This window comes from Papilio machaon, chromosome 29 (assembly GCF_912999745.1).
Source record: "Papilio machaon chromosome 29, ilPapMach1.1, whole genome shotgun sequence".
Lineage (NCBI taxonomy): Eukaryota > Metazoa > Arthropoda > Insecta > Lepidoptera > Papilionidae > Papilio > Papilio machaon.
The window spans coordinates 2,698,600-2,710,479 of NC_060014.1; the positions used below are offsets into that span (position 1 = coordinate 2,698,600).

At 33.5% G+C, this 11,880-nt stretch overlaps 1 long non-coding RNA gene across 1 annotated transcript; it reads left to right on the forward strand.

Annotated features, from left to right (window-relative positions):
• The first annotated feature begins 10,003 nt into the window (after window positions 1-10,003).
• On the forward strand, window positions 10,004-10,884 carry LOC106717095. The gene is made up of 3 exons (XR_006756547.1): window positions 10,004-10,047; window positions 10,369-10,395; window positions 10,840-10,884. It is a non-coding gene; the product is annotated as an uncharacterized LOC106717095 (long non-coding RNA).
• Window positions 10,885-11,880: the final 996 nt, after the last annotated feature.

Consider the following 11,880-nt stretch of genomic DNA (forward strand, 5'->3'; position numbering starts at 1 on the left):
GTTGCACCGATTTTGTCGGGACTTTTAATAGAACAACATAAGCAGAAATCAGAGATCTGAATCCAGTTCCAGGAGGACAAAGTCGTGGGCAACAGCTTGTGTTATAATCATAGCTATTGTACATTTTTATTTTATTCAAATGATCACGATTTGATTTGATATAGTTATGTCGTGATTTACGTAGTATTTTTATATTTAATTTAATAACTTAATTTCAATATAAATACGGAGAAAATTATTATTAAAAGTATAGTTTTAACAGTTGAAGTGTTTGAACAAAACATTCATCACAACAACTTTATTTATAATAAATAAATTAATAATAAAAAAATGTCGAAACTTAATTTGATCGTCGCTTCCATTGTTGTATTGGTAAGTTGAATTAGATTATCATCCTGAGCCAAAAGACATCTTATTTATATCTTACTAATATTATAAATGCGAATGTTTATATGGATGTTTGTTAGAAGGTATCTCCGTAACGGCTCAACGGATCTTCATGAAACAGCATAGATGTAGATTTGTCTTGAAGAACACAGGCTAATGATTTAGTTTATTTTTAATTAAGCGCACACGGAGTCGCAGGCAAAATCTAGTAACATTATAAATACGTATGGATGAATGGATGGATATTACAACGTATCTGGATGAAATTTATTATAGATGTAGAACTTAGTGTGGAAGAACATGTAGACTACCTATGAGCCTGGAAATGTGTACGGTTCCCTTAGGATATGCTTATTAACTTTGCAACGGTTCACCATTTCCTTTTCCACTTGGACATAAATGTAGAACATAGTCTCGAATAACTCTTAGTTTACTATTCAACACATTTTAAGGTAGTTATTAAAAATTTAACGTAAAACATAAACGTAATTTAATAACTTAACATTTAAGATGTATTTTTTTTTAGATGGCATGCGCTGCATTCAGCCCAGCGAATGCAGCAGCGTCCCACGGGCCTAAGAAACGTGAGTCGAGTAAGTTTAAACAAGGATTGAAAATAAATAATACTTTATTTATAACTATATCAAAATACTGGATCACTAATCTGTGACACTCAGAATAATAATAACATCTCAACAACAGGAGATACAGTTAGGATACAGCCAGATAACTCATTAGAACGTAACTCTATAAAAAACGTCATTATTGCATAAAAAACAACACGGAAAATAAATTTCAAATTGATTCAGTACGACGATAAGATTGATCATTATAAGCTGAGCAACATTTGACAGTACTCATAATTTAGTATGTTGTAATAACATCTTTAGGTTGTTTTATAGAAATTATCAAATTAACAAAATGCTATTATGCCTTGAATCTTTAACGCATTTAATGTAACTATGTAAGAATTCATATACGTATGTTGAACAGTATATATCGAGGGGTGAAAGGCTATATATAAGTCAATATCGCAAAAAATGTCGCTTAAAACAAATAGCCTTTCACCCCTCGATATGTACTTATGACGACTTGTACACATATATAGTTATGACCCAATAAACATCCTCTCTTTATGTTATGTTTAGCTGTAAGAGAACTCTTTTAAACTCACCAGTACGTCATCGCATTTCTAATGTAATATTGCAAAAATTATACTGTGTACAAAGGTTAAATAAAATAAAAACTATAGATAAAATATCGTCAATTTATCGACATTGTAGAAGCACATCTCTATATTTAGTTTTAATTTAAAATCTTATTCGTTTCTGAGACTAAAATATACCCTTTTAAAACAAATCGTACCTATCTCTGTTTTGTCAAGGATATTGAGAGGGATGATGATATGTTTTCTATAGGGATTATGATCTCAAAAATCAATAATAAATTAATTAAAAAGTGACAGTTCAAATTCCTTATATGGCGGCCATTGCGATGTTTCACTTTATTAATTATTTTATGTGAATTATAAAATAAAATGAAGTGAAATTATACAAAAAAAGAGAAGCTAATGTTATATAGTTGTGGGAGGAATATTTTTTTTCCAGAAATATTATGTTTTTTTGCGACTTATATCGTTAATTGCATTTGCAAAGCTAGCGCGTACCATCTTTAGACCACATCATCACTTCATCGTGGTCAAGCGCTAGATTTTTCAATTTTAAAAAAAGTTAATTATACCTTGTCTATGGTTTAAGAGTTTAGGTCATTGATAAGAATCCTATATATATCAAAGTTATTTCTTTTCAGCCGATATTATTAAGAAACTCGATGATTTGGCAAAGAAGATTGGTAAGTTAGCTATCAAACATTTAAATAACCGTTGGTTTCTGAGACCTAAACCTCTATATGAAACATATCGTCATCTCTGTCATTATCTTTGCCTAAATAGAGATAACAATATGATTTAAACGGGGATTATGGTCTCAAAAACACACGATAAGGACTCATAATTACCAGTCACTTTTTATCATTTTAAAAACTAGTCTTACAAGAGTTATCCTTGTTCCCACCGTGCCAAGTCAAATGCTGAATATTATCCTTACTAATATTATAAATGCGAAAGTAACTGTCAGTCTGTCTGGCTTTCACGCCAAAACTACTGAGCCAATTAAAATTAAATTTGGTACACAGATAGACTAGAGCCTGAGGAAGGACATAGGCTACATTTTAACGCGAAAAAGGGGTTGTAAGGGTTTGAAATCGGGGGTGAATGTTTGTATGGAAGTATCGTCTACTAACCTACATTTAGCATGGTCCTGGCATACCTCTCTCTATGTCTACATGCATACATCAACGCATAGCACGTCGGTTAAGTAAAATAATAATAAAAAAATGCTAAACGAAAACAGTATTTCACGCGGACGAAGTCGCGGGCACAGCTAATAGTTTATATATTTGTTAACAAAATTGTAATATTTTAATATAATTATTTTTCAATTACAGAAAAGACTTTAGAAGATGCAGAGGACAAGATTGAGAAGACAGGTTAAAAACTTTTTTGCAACTTATACTTAAGTTAAAAGTCATAAGCATTTATAATATTAAAAAAACACCAAAAATAAAGTTATATTTGGTATAACTCTTTTCAAATATATCGTCAGCTGAAGAGCATGCGAGCTGCGCTGTGCGTTCCCCCCGCATCTCTTTACGCTACACCAAACATTATATTCTCCGCATCGACTCGTGGAAAGTTCTGAGCCGCAAAGATATATGTTTAATTGTTTTCTTTTTATTTTACAGCTAAGAAACTCGCTTCTAAAGCGTCAGGTAAATATTTTTTTTATTTTATTTATATTCTAGTAAAAATAACTAACTATATTTTTTAATCTAAAATTTTCTTTTTGGCTTTAAACAGAGGACGCACAGGCTGCTATCAAAGAAGTCAGAGCAGCGATAGCTAGTAAGTACAATTGTAGAAATTCTGAATTATCTAATAAAATTGAAATGTTTTTTTTTATATTAGAAGTTGGCAAACGAGCAAGCTGCCACATGAATTCGCCGAAATGGCGAAGCGACCGCTGCCCATAGATATTCTCAATTGCTGATGCGTTGTCTACCCTCAATCGACGACGCACAAAAAGAGAATATTTAACCTTCCTATGCATCTCCTCCTCCATCAAATCCACTTCCCTTTCCCATCCTTTCCTTATAAGAAAAGGGTGGGAAGGGAAAGAGGACTAAAATTAGTCCACCGGTACCACACTCATCAGACTGTACGCGGAATTACTTCCACTTGACGCCTGTCTTCTGTGTGGTCGTGGTATTTCACTGAGCGAGCCGGCCAATTCGTGCAACGGATTTTGATGTGCAAATCAGTGTCTCTTGAATCAATGTCTGACGTTATCGGAAAAAACATTTTTAAAAACTTATTTTTAATATTTTTATCTGACTGACACTTAAACGCTGCTATGTTCTTTATTACAATCACATACAAATTAACCTAAACTTAAACATTATATGTATTGTATACACAAATTAAATTATTTCAGGTGCCGGAAAGTTGACAGATGAAATTGAAAAATCACTGAAAGGTACGTAAGAAATTTTTCCATTAATTTTTTCATTTTAATTTAAAAATAAATCCCTATAAAATTATCTTTAATAAGACGAAGGAAAAGATGCATATTTTGGAAGAACTAGCTGTTTCCTGCGACTATGTTCACACTTTATTAAAAAAGAAAATAGTGGCCTATGTGTTCCCCCAGACTATGTTCTACATCTGTGACTAATTACATCAAGATCTATTGATCCGTTTTGGAGATACCTTCTAACAAACATCCATCCATTTGAACTCTCGCATTTATATTAGTAATATAGTACATATTGAGTTGACTTTACGTAGTAGAAAGGGCAAGGAGAGAATTTCTTAACAATATATAAATTTCTTTTTCAGAATTGGAAGAGAAAGTGGACAAAATTGTCAAAGATATTACCGATAAAGCATAAACTATATTTACAATGTAACCATTGTAAAATGATTATTGAATAAATTTATCATAAACATATATAAATACTTTTATTTAAAACTAGCGGTCGCCCACAACTTTGTTAGCACGGAAAAAGTTCAACCAAACCTTCCAATGAAAGTCCGGACAAAATCGGTCCAGCCGTTCCGGAGATAACACGGAACAAACGCGGCTTGCTGACAGACAGACAGACAAATTGGTTTTAACTTATAGCTAAAGTAAATAAATCACGTACATGAAATATGCTTTTTTTACTTCTATATTTCATACATACAGACACACCAACTTTATTATATACTAGCTCAAAAATAGAAAACGGGGTAAAAGTTATCCTATGTCCGTTTCCAGGTTCTAAGCTACCTGCCCACCAATTTTCAGTCAAATCGATTCAGCCGTTCTTGAGTTATAAATAGTGTAACTAACACAACTTTCTGACTATATATATAGAAGATGTAAAAAAAAGTACATACATTGATATGAAGATCACTGGAATTATATTTGACTCTATTTTACACTAACTGTTGCTCGCGACTTTGTCAGGGTGAAATTAAACAAGTTACTTAATACATAAGCTACCTGAGAAAGTCCTGTCCAAATCGGTCTAGCCTTTTTAAAGATTACCCGGAACAAAAGCAGATTTGCGGACAGACATACAGAAAGATAGATTGAAAAAATATTGTTTTTTTTTTTATATAAGTAAAGCATGTGTACGAAATATTTTTTCTTCGACATAACATATAGATAATCTAATTTGTACCGTCAATAGCTTAATGATTAAGGGTAGGACTACCGATCTAATGGTCGTGACTTCTAATACCGACATTGAACCGTATCCCACAAGCTTTGTAGAAAACACTGACACGAATGTATTTGCAGGATGAACGTATATTTAGAACGGGATGAAACCATCCTCCACAGACGAGAATCTGATGTCAATACTTATGTAATTAAATAAAAACTTGAGAGGTGTGTTGGGACACCCGGATGGAACGAAGTTCCTTTCTATTAATTAGTGAAGGAACCAAAGGAACCAACAATGATTCTATGAATAAAAAAATTAAGTCTTCACAAGAAGTATATTTTATTTCTATGAATTTTCGTCGTTGCCATGGTGAAGTAGCGCTCATTCGTCGTTAATATAATTACTATAGCAAAAAGTGTCGTGACAACTTTTCGTAAGAATTTTTTCCGTCTAGCCCCCTTTCACAACGCGCGATAAGGAACTTCGTTCCAATAAAAAAGCTTCACTGGTATTATGTGTCTAGGTTTGCCAGGTTGCTAAACCTACTAGCCGGACAGACCAGCCAGTTTGGCCGGACATTTGGGTAGAAAGGTCAGACACCTTTTAATATTTATTATTTTGTCTCAGTATTAATAGGTACACACTCGTTTGGGAAATGTAAAAAACCTAACAAAAGCCAGACAACGTTTATTTTGGCTGGACACGCAATCAAAAAGCCTACCTATGTTCGGCGTTATGTGTCTATGAGCATCGTTGAACACCTCAATGGTCCCGATGCTCGTTTGCTACCTTATCTTATAAAAAAAATATTTAAAAACAACTATTGTTTTCTTTTGTCAATACCAAACCTAGTACGACCAGTAGACTATAGTATGTAAGGAAAAGAAAAAGAAAGAACTTATTATTCTTGACTCTTGATACAGAAGTAGATGATAAAGAAAGGTTTTGCATTTAAATATTAAAAGAGCAATGTTACAAAAAGAAAGACTTCGGTAAAAATTAATTACGTGATATATAACGTGAATAATAGTATATTTATAATGCAAGTTCGAAATTTATATATACCATTCATTAATTCATTATACATCAAATAATTAACAATATTTGCTGGGCGTACGAATGCAATGCACGACCAAACAGAAGACAGACGTGAATAGGAAGCTAATGCGCGTTTCGTTTGATAAGTGTAGTGCCGGCGGCCTTATTTTAGTCCTCTTTCCCTTCCCACCCTTTTCTTATTAGAAAAAACTTGAGATGTGTGTTGGGACACCCGGATGGAACGAAGTTCCTTTCGATTAATTAGTGAAGGAACCAATGTTTATTCTATGAATAAAAAACTTAAGTCTTCACAAGAAGTACATTTTATTTCTATGAATTTTCGTTATATATTGTCACGTCGTTGCCATGGTGAAGTAGCGCTCATTCGTCTATAGCAAAAAGTGTCGTGACAACTTTTCGTAAGAATTTTTTCCGTCTAGCCCCCTTTCACAACGTGCGATAAGGAACTTCGTTCCAAAAAGATGGAAAAGGAAAGTGGATTTAGCGAAGGAGGGAACACATAGGAAGGAGTAATATCTTGTTTCTGTGCGTCCTTTTCCCCGTTGAATCAAGTTAGGCAACAAATCTGCATTTGCAGATGTCTATAGGCAACAGTCGCCTCGCTATTTCGGCGAATCCTAGTGACCGTTTACTCGCTTGTCATCTTTTGATATATATAAAAAAAGAAAAAATTACGAAAGGTTAGACAAATTTTTCTTCATTTAACACGATGAATAACATAAAATTTACCACTGTTTCTTCATACCTATTAAATTTACGGGAAACAAATTGACTGTTGTGACAAATTTTGAAATACGTTTATTAACGTAGGAGCCAGCGATGTGAGCAATAAAGGAGTTACACTGAGGTGTCGATTAATAGTTATATATTCATCATCATCATTTCAGCCTCGTAACGCCCACTGCTGGGCATAGGCCTCCCCCAAAGATCGCCACGATGATCGGTCCTGAGCAACCCGAATCCATGATACTCCCGCAACCTTGACCAGATCATAGGTCCATCTTGCGGGAGGCCTGCCCACGCTGCGTCGACCTGTACGTGGCCGCCATTCTAGTACTTTGCGGCCCCATCGGCCGTCCGTTCTGCGGGCAATATGGCCGGCCCATCGCCACTTAAGGTTTACAATTCTTCGGGCAATGTCGGTTACTTTGGTTCTTTTGTTTAGTTATATATTATCTTACTAATATTATAAACTAGCTTTTACCCGCGACTCCGTCCGCGCGGAATAAAAAATAGAAAACGGGGTAAAAATTATCCTATGTTCGTTTCTGGTCAGTCAAATTGATTCAGCCGTTCTTGAGTTATAAATAGTGTAACTAACACAACTTTCTTTTATATATATAGATGCAAAAGTTTGATATAAAATACAATGTGGAAGAGCACATAGACTACTTACTAAGCTTATTTTTTAATTCCGCGCAGACGGACTGGCGGGCAAAAGCTAGCAACTAAATATAAATTGAATGTCACCAAAATCGGTTCAGCCGTTCAAAAGTTATATTGGTATATAACCGCTAAATCTTATTAATATTATAAATGCGAATGTTTCGATGTATGGATGGATGTTTGTTTGAAGGTATCTCCGGAACGGCTGAACGGATCTCGATGAAATTTGGCACACATGTAGAACATAGTCTGGAAGAACACATAGGTTACTTATTACGGAGTCTAGGGCGACAGTTAGTATTTTTTAAACAGGAAGGCTGTTTTCATATTTGTCTTTCTCTTATAAATAGACCTTTTTTAGGAAAGGAAATCTTCAAAAGATATTGCGTGTTGGGGTAAAGACAAGGCTGTGTGAGATTTTTTAAAGTAATTATTGCCCCGGGTGCCACTGGGAAGATCTTAGGATCTCCAAAGGGATTTAATATACTGAGCTTCTTCTTGACGCTGACAATACGTAATCACACCATGATGCCGCCTACCCAGAATCTTACTAATTTTATAAATGCGAATTTTTGGATATATACATAGATAGATGGATTGATGTTTGTTTTAAGATATCTACAGAACAGCCGAATGGATCTTGATGAAATAGATTTAGAATATAGTCTAGAAGAACACATAAGGTACTTATTAAGTTTATGTTATTATTCCGCGCGAACAGATTCTCCACCGACAACTAGTTCTAAAATAAATCTACCTAAAAACGAAAGGCGACATCTATTCCTAACTAGCGTTTACCCGCGACTCCGTCCGCGCGGAATAATAAATAGAAAAAGGGGTAAAATTTATCCTATGTTCGTTTCCTGGTTCTAAGCTATCTGCCCACCAATTTTCAGTCAAATCGATTCAGCCGTTCTTGAGTTATAAATAGTGTAACTAACACGACTTTCTTTTATATATATAGATATAGAAGCTTAAAACCAAATATAAATTTGCTTTTAATTATTAATTAAACATTATTTTATATTGATTTGATAATAAACAAAACGATTGAATCGTGTCTTTGATATATTTTTATGATTAATTTTATGTATGTTTTTTTATATAAATACAAGATTTTTTTTTAAGAAATCATCCACTGTTATAACTCGCAGTGTGTTCTTTAGTACTTTTGACATTTTAATATTATAGTCAAAATGTCGAAACTTAGCCTTTTGACTGGATCAGTTGTTTTATTGGTAAGTCACATTTTAATCTCTTTGAAAGAAAATTTATCTGCTCGTAGTCTGATCTTAATATATACAACATACAAAATAAAATATACATACATACATACACATATAAAATTGGATTTACTGTATGTAATTGTGAATATAAAACCTATTTTGTACACTTGATTTGTTTGTTGACAACGAAAAATCAATTTTTAAAATTTATATCTGTCTATCTGTAAAGCGCATTTGTTCCAAGTAATCTCCGGAACGGCTAGACCTATTTTGACGGGACTTTAACTGGAAGGTAGCTGATGCATACGGGCTGATTATAGTCAACTTTTTTTCGATGACGAAGACGTTGTTCAATTGATCAGTGCTATAAAACTCAAAAGAACAAATTTTTGTCTATGAGCTTGTGCGTTAATCTAAGAAACAAGTAAACTAATTTAGATGAGGTTTTCACTGTGTAGTGGTAAATTTTTAATTTAATCTATGATTTTTAATTGAAAGAAAATCAAAGACACTTTAATCTATTGAACATGATAAATTTAAATGCTAATTTTTTCCACTAGGTGGCGTTGGCAGTCTTCAGTCCTGTGGAAGCCGGTCGTCCTCCGCCACAGAAGCGCGAACCTCGTAAGTCCTACTTGTATGGATATAATCTATACCAAGACACGAAATTGTTTTTATAATTATTACATTTCATTGTAAAGAATGCTTAATCTTTGACGGCACAGCATATACATGGGCACAGATACAAAATAAAACATATCGCTTGTACTTATAAGTATTCGTCTTTTCAAATATCATGCCGGCTCAAGGTCATCTACGCGCCACACAGTACCCTCTCAACTCATCTGATGAGATATTTGAAAATCTCTATACTGTAACATTTTTTTTTATTTTCAGTTGATATCAAAAAGAAACTTGAGGAGCTGTCCGAAAAGATAGGTAAGTTTGTTTTGAAAGATATAAAAAATCACCAAATACTTGAAAGGTCCGAATTAGTTTTACAAAAATTTCAAAACAAGAAAACTTTATTAACCGTTGCTTTCTGAGACCATAATCTCTGCATAAAACATATCGTCATCTCTGTCATTATCTTTGACAAAACAGTGATAACAATATGTTTTAAACAGATATTTTAGTCTCAGAAACCAACGATGAGTACAATTATTTTTTTCTACAGCTAAAATACTCAAGGACGCCAAAGAGAAGGCAGAGAAGACAGGTAAATCTAATCAATTTAATGACAACTAGTTATTTCTTTTTTTTAGTATAAGGTAGAAAACAAGTAAGCGGCCAAACCAAATTAATTCGAAATGTGTTATATGTTATATGTTCATTCGTTGGCGAAATTTCCTTAAAAAGAAAAAAAAGTACAAAGCCTTTTCCTCAGGTACTAATATATAGTAAAAAAACATTAGGTTTTTAATGTTATTAACAAATTATAAATTAATTTGACAAGCAATTCATACATTATTTATTTTATATATTACCGTTGCAAAGAGTATGATCGAAAGGAGGTCTAATATTTTTTTTTAAATTACAGCTAAGGCCATAGCAGCCAAAGCGTCAGGTATGTCAAATATTAGCTATAGATTAAAAATAACATTATAAGTACAATATAAAATAAATTAAATAAAAAAAACTTGAGAGGTGTGTTGGGACACCCGGATGGAACGAAGTTCCTTTCAATTAATTAGTGAAGGAACCAATGTTTATTCTATGAATAAAAAAACTTAAGTCTTCACAAGAAGTACATTTTATTTCTATGAATTTTCGTTATATATTGTCACGTCGTTGCCATGGTTACTATAGCAAAAAGTGTCGTGACAACTTTTCGTAAGAATTTTTTCCGTCTAGCCCCCTTTCACAACGCGCGATAAGGAACTTCGTTCCAAAAATTGAAGAGAAAAAAATAAAAAATCCCATTTCATTTGTAATTTTATCAACGATTTGGTTTCAAACAAAAAAATATGTCATCTAAAAAAAATTATACGTTTATTTTTTGCCCAAACAGAGGAAGTGAAGGCCGCTATAAAAGACGCACAAGATGCTTTAGCTGGTAAGTTAATACGATAAAGTCAATTTGTCATATTTCAGTTAACTTTATTCAATAAAAAAATATCTTGTTTGCAGCTGCGCAAAAAATAAATGCCAAAGTGGAAGAGGCGTTTGAGAGTATGTATTATTATTTATATTTAAACTAATCAATAATCTATTTTAAAAAAAAAACAGACAACCACAGCATATACTATTAAAGTCCCCGGTAAAAGGAGTGTTGGTCACAGAAAAAAATCCTGGTTGCGCAACATCCGAGAGTGGGCAGAAGTTACGAGTGCCGCCCAACTGTTTCGCCTCGCAAGAGACAAAATAAAATATGGAGAAGTGATCGCCAACCTTCGTTAGTCGAAGAGGCACTTCAAGAAGACTATTAAAGATATTCAAGTAGATTAGCTATAGAGCGGACATTAGAGTAAACTAAAAAATTACTGAACCGATTACAAAAAATTCTTTCACCTATTTCATTATTCCTGAGTAACATATGCTGTGTTTGATATTAGTATAAAATGGTTTAAAAAATGACCAATTGATAACATTAAATTTTGTTCCAGACTTGGCCAAGAAGATTGAAAAAGCCATCAATGATATTGCCAAAGGAAATCAGTAATTGTAATCAACACGACTTATTCATTTTTGAATAAAATATTAAGAAAGGTTTAACTTTTTTTTTTTTTATTGTAATCTCAAATCCGTCATCGGACGACAAAACAGACCGCCAGCTTCCATTCACACCGTACAATTTTCACGAAACTTTCTGCCTCGTATAGCCGCGTCTGGTCTGTCCTCAGCGGTATTTCTAAACCGCTACAATTTAGAGTACTTCAAGAAGTGTTTAATTTTTTCATTCGGAAAGGCTGGCAACGCAAATGCGGTTCCTCTGGTATTTTAGATGTCCATGGGCATGTTCTCGCTGCTCGTTTGCTCCTTTTCTCATAAAAAAATCGAAATTACATGAGGAGCGAATGTGACCTAGTCTTCGGAATTTCCCCAATTATCA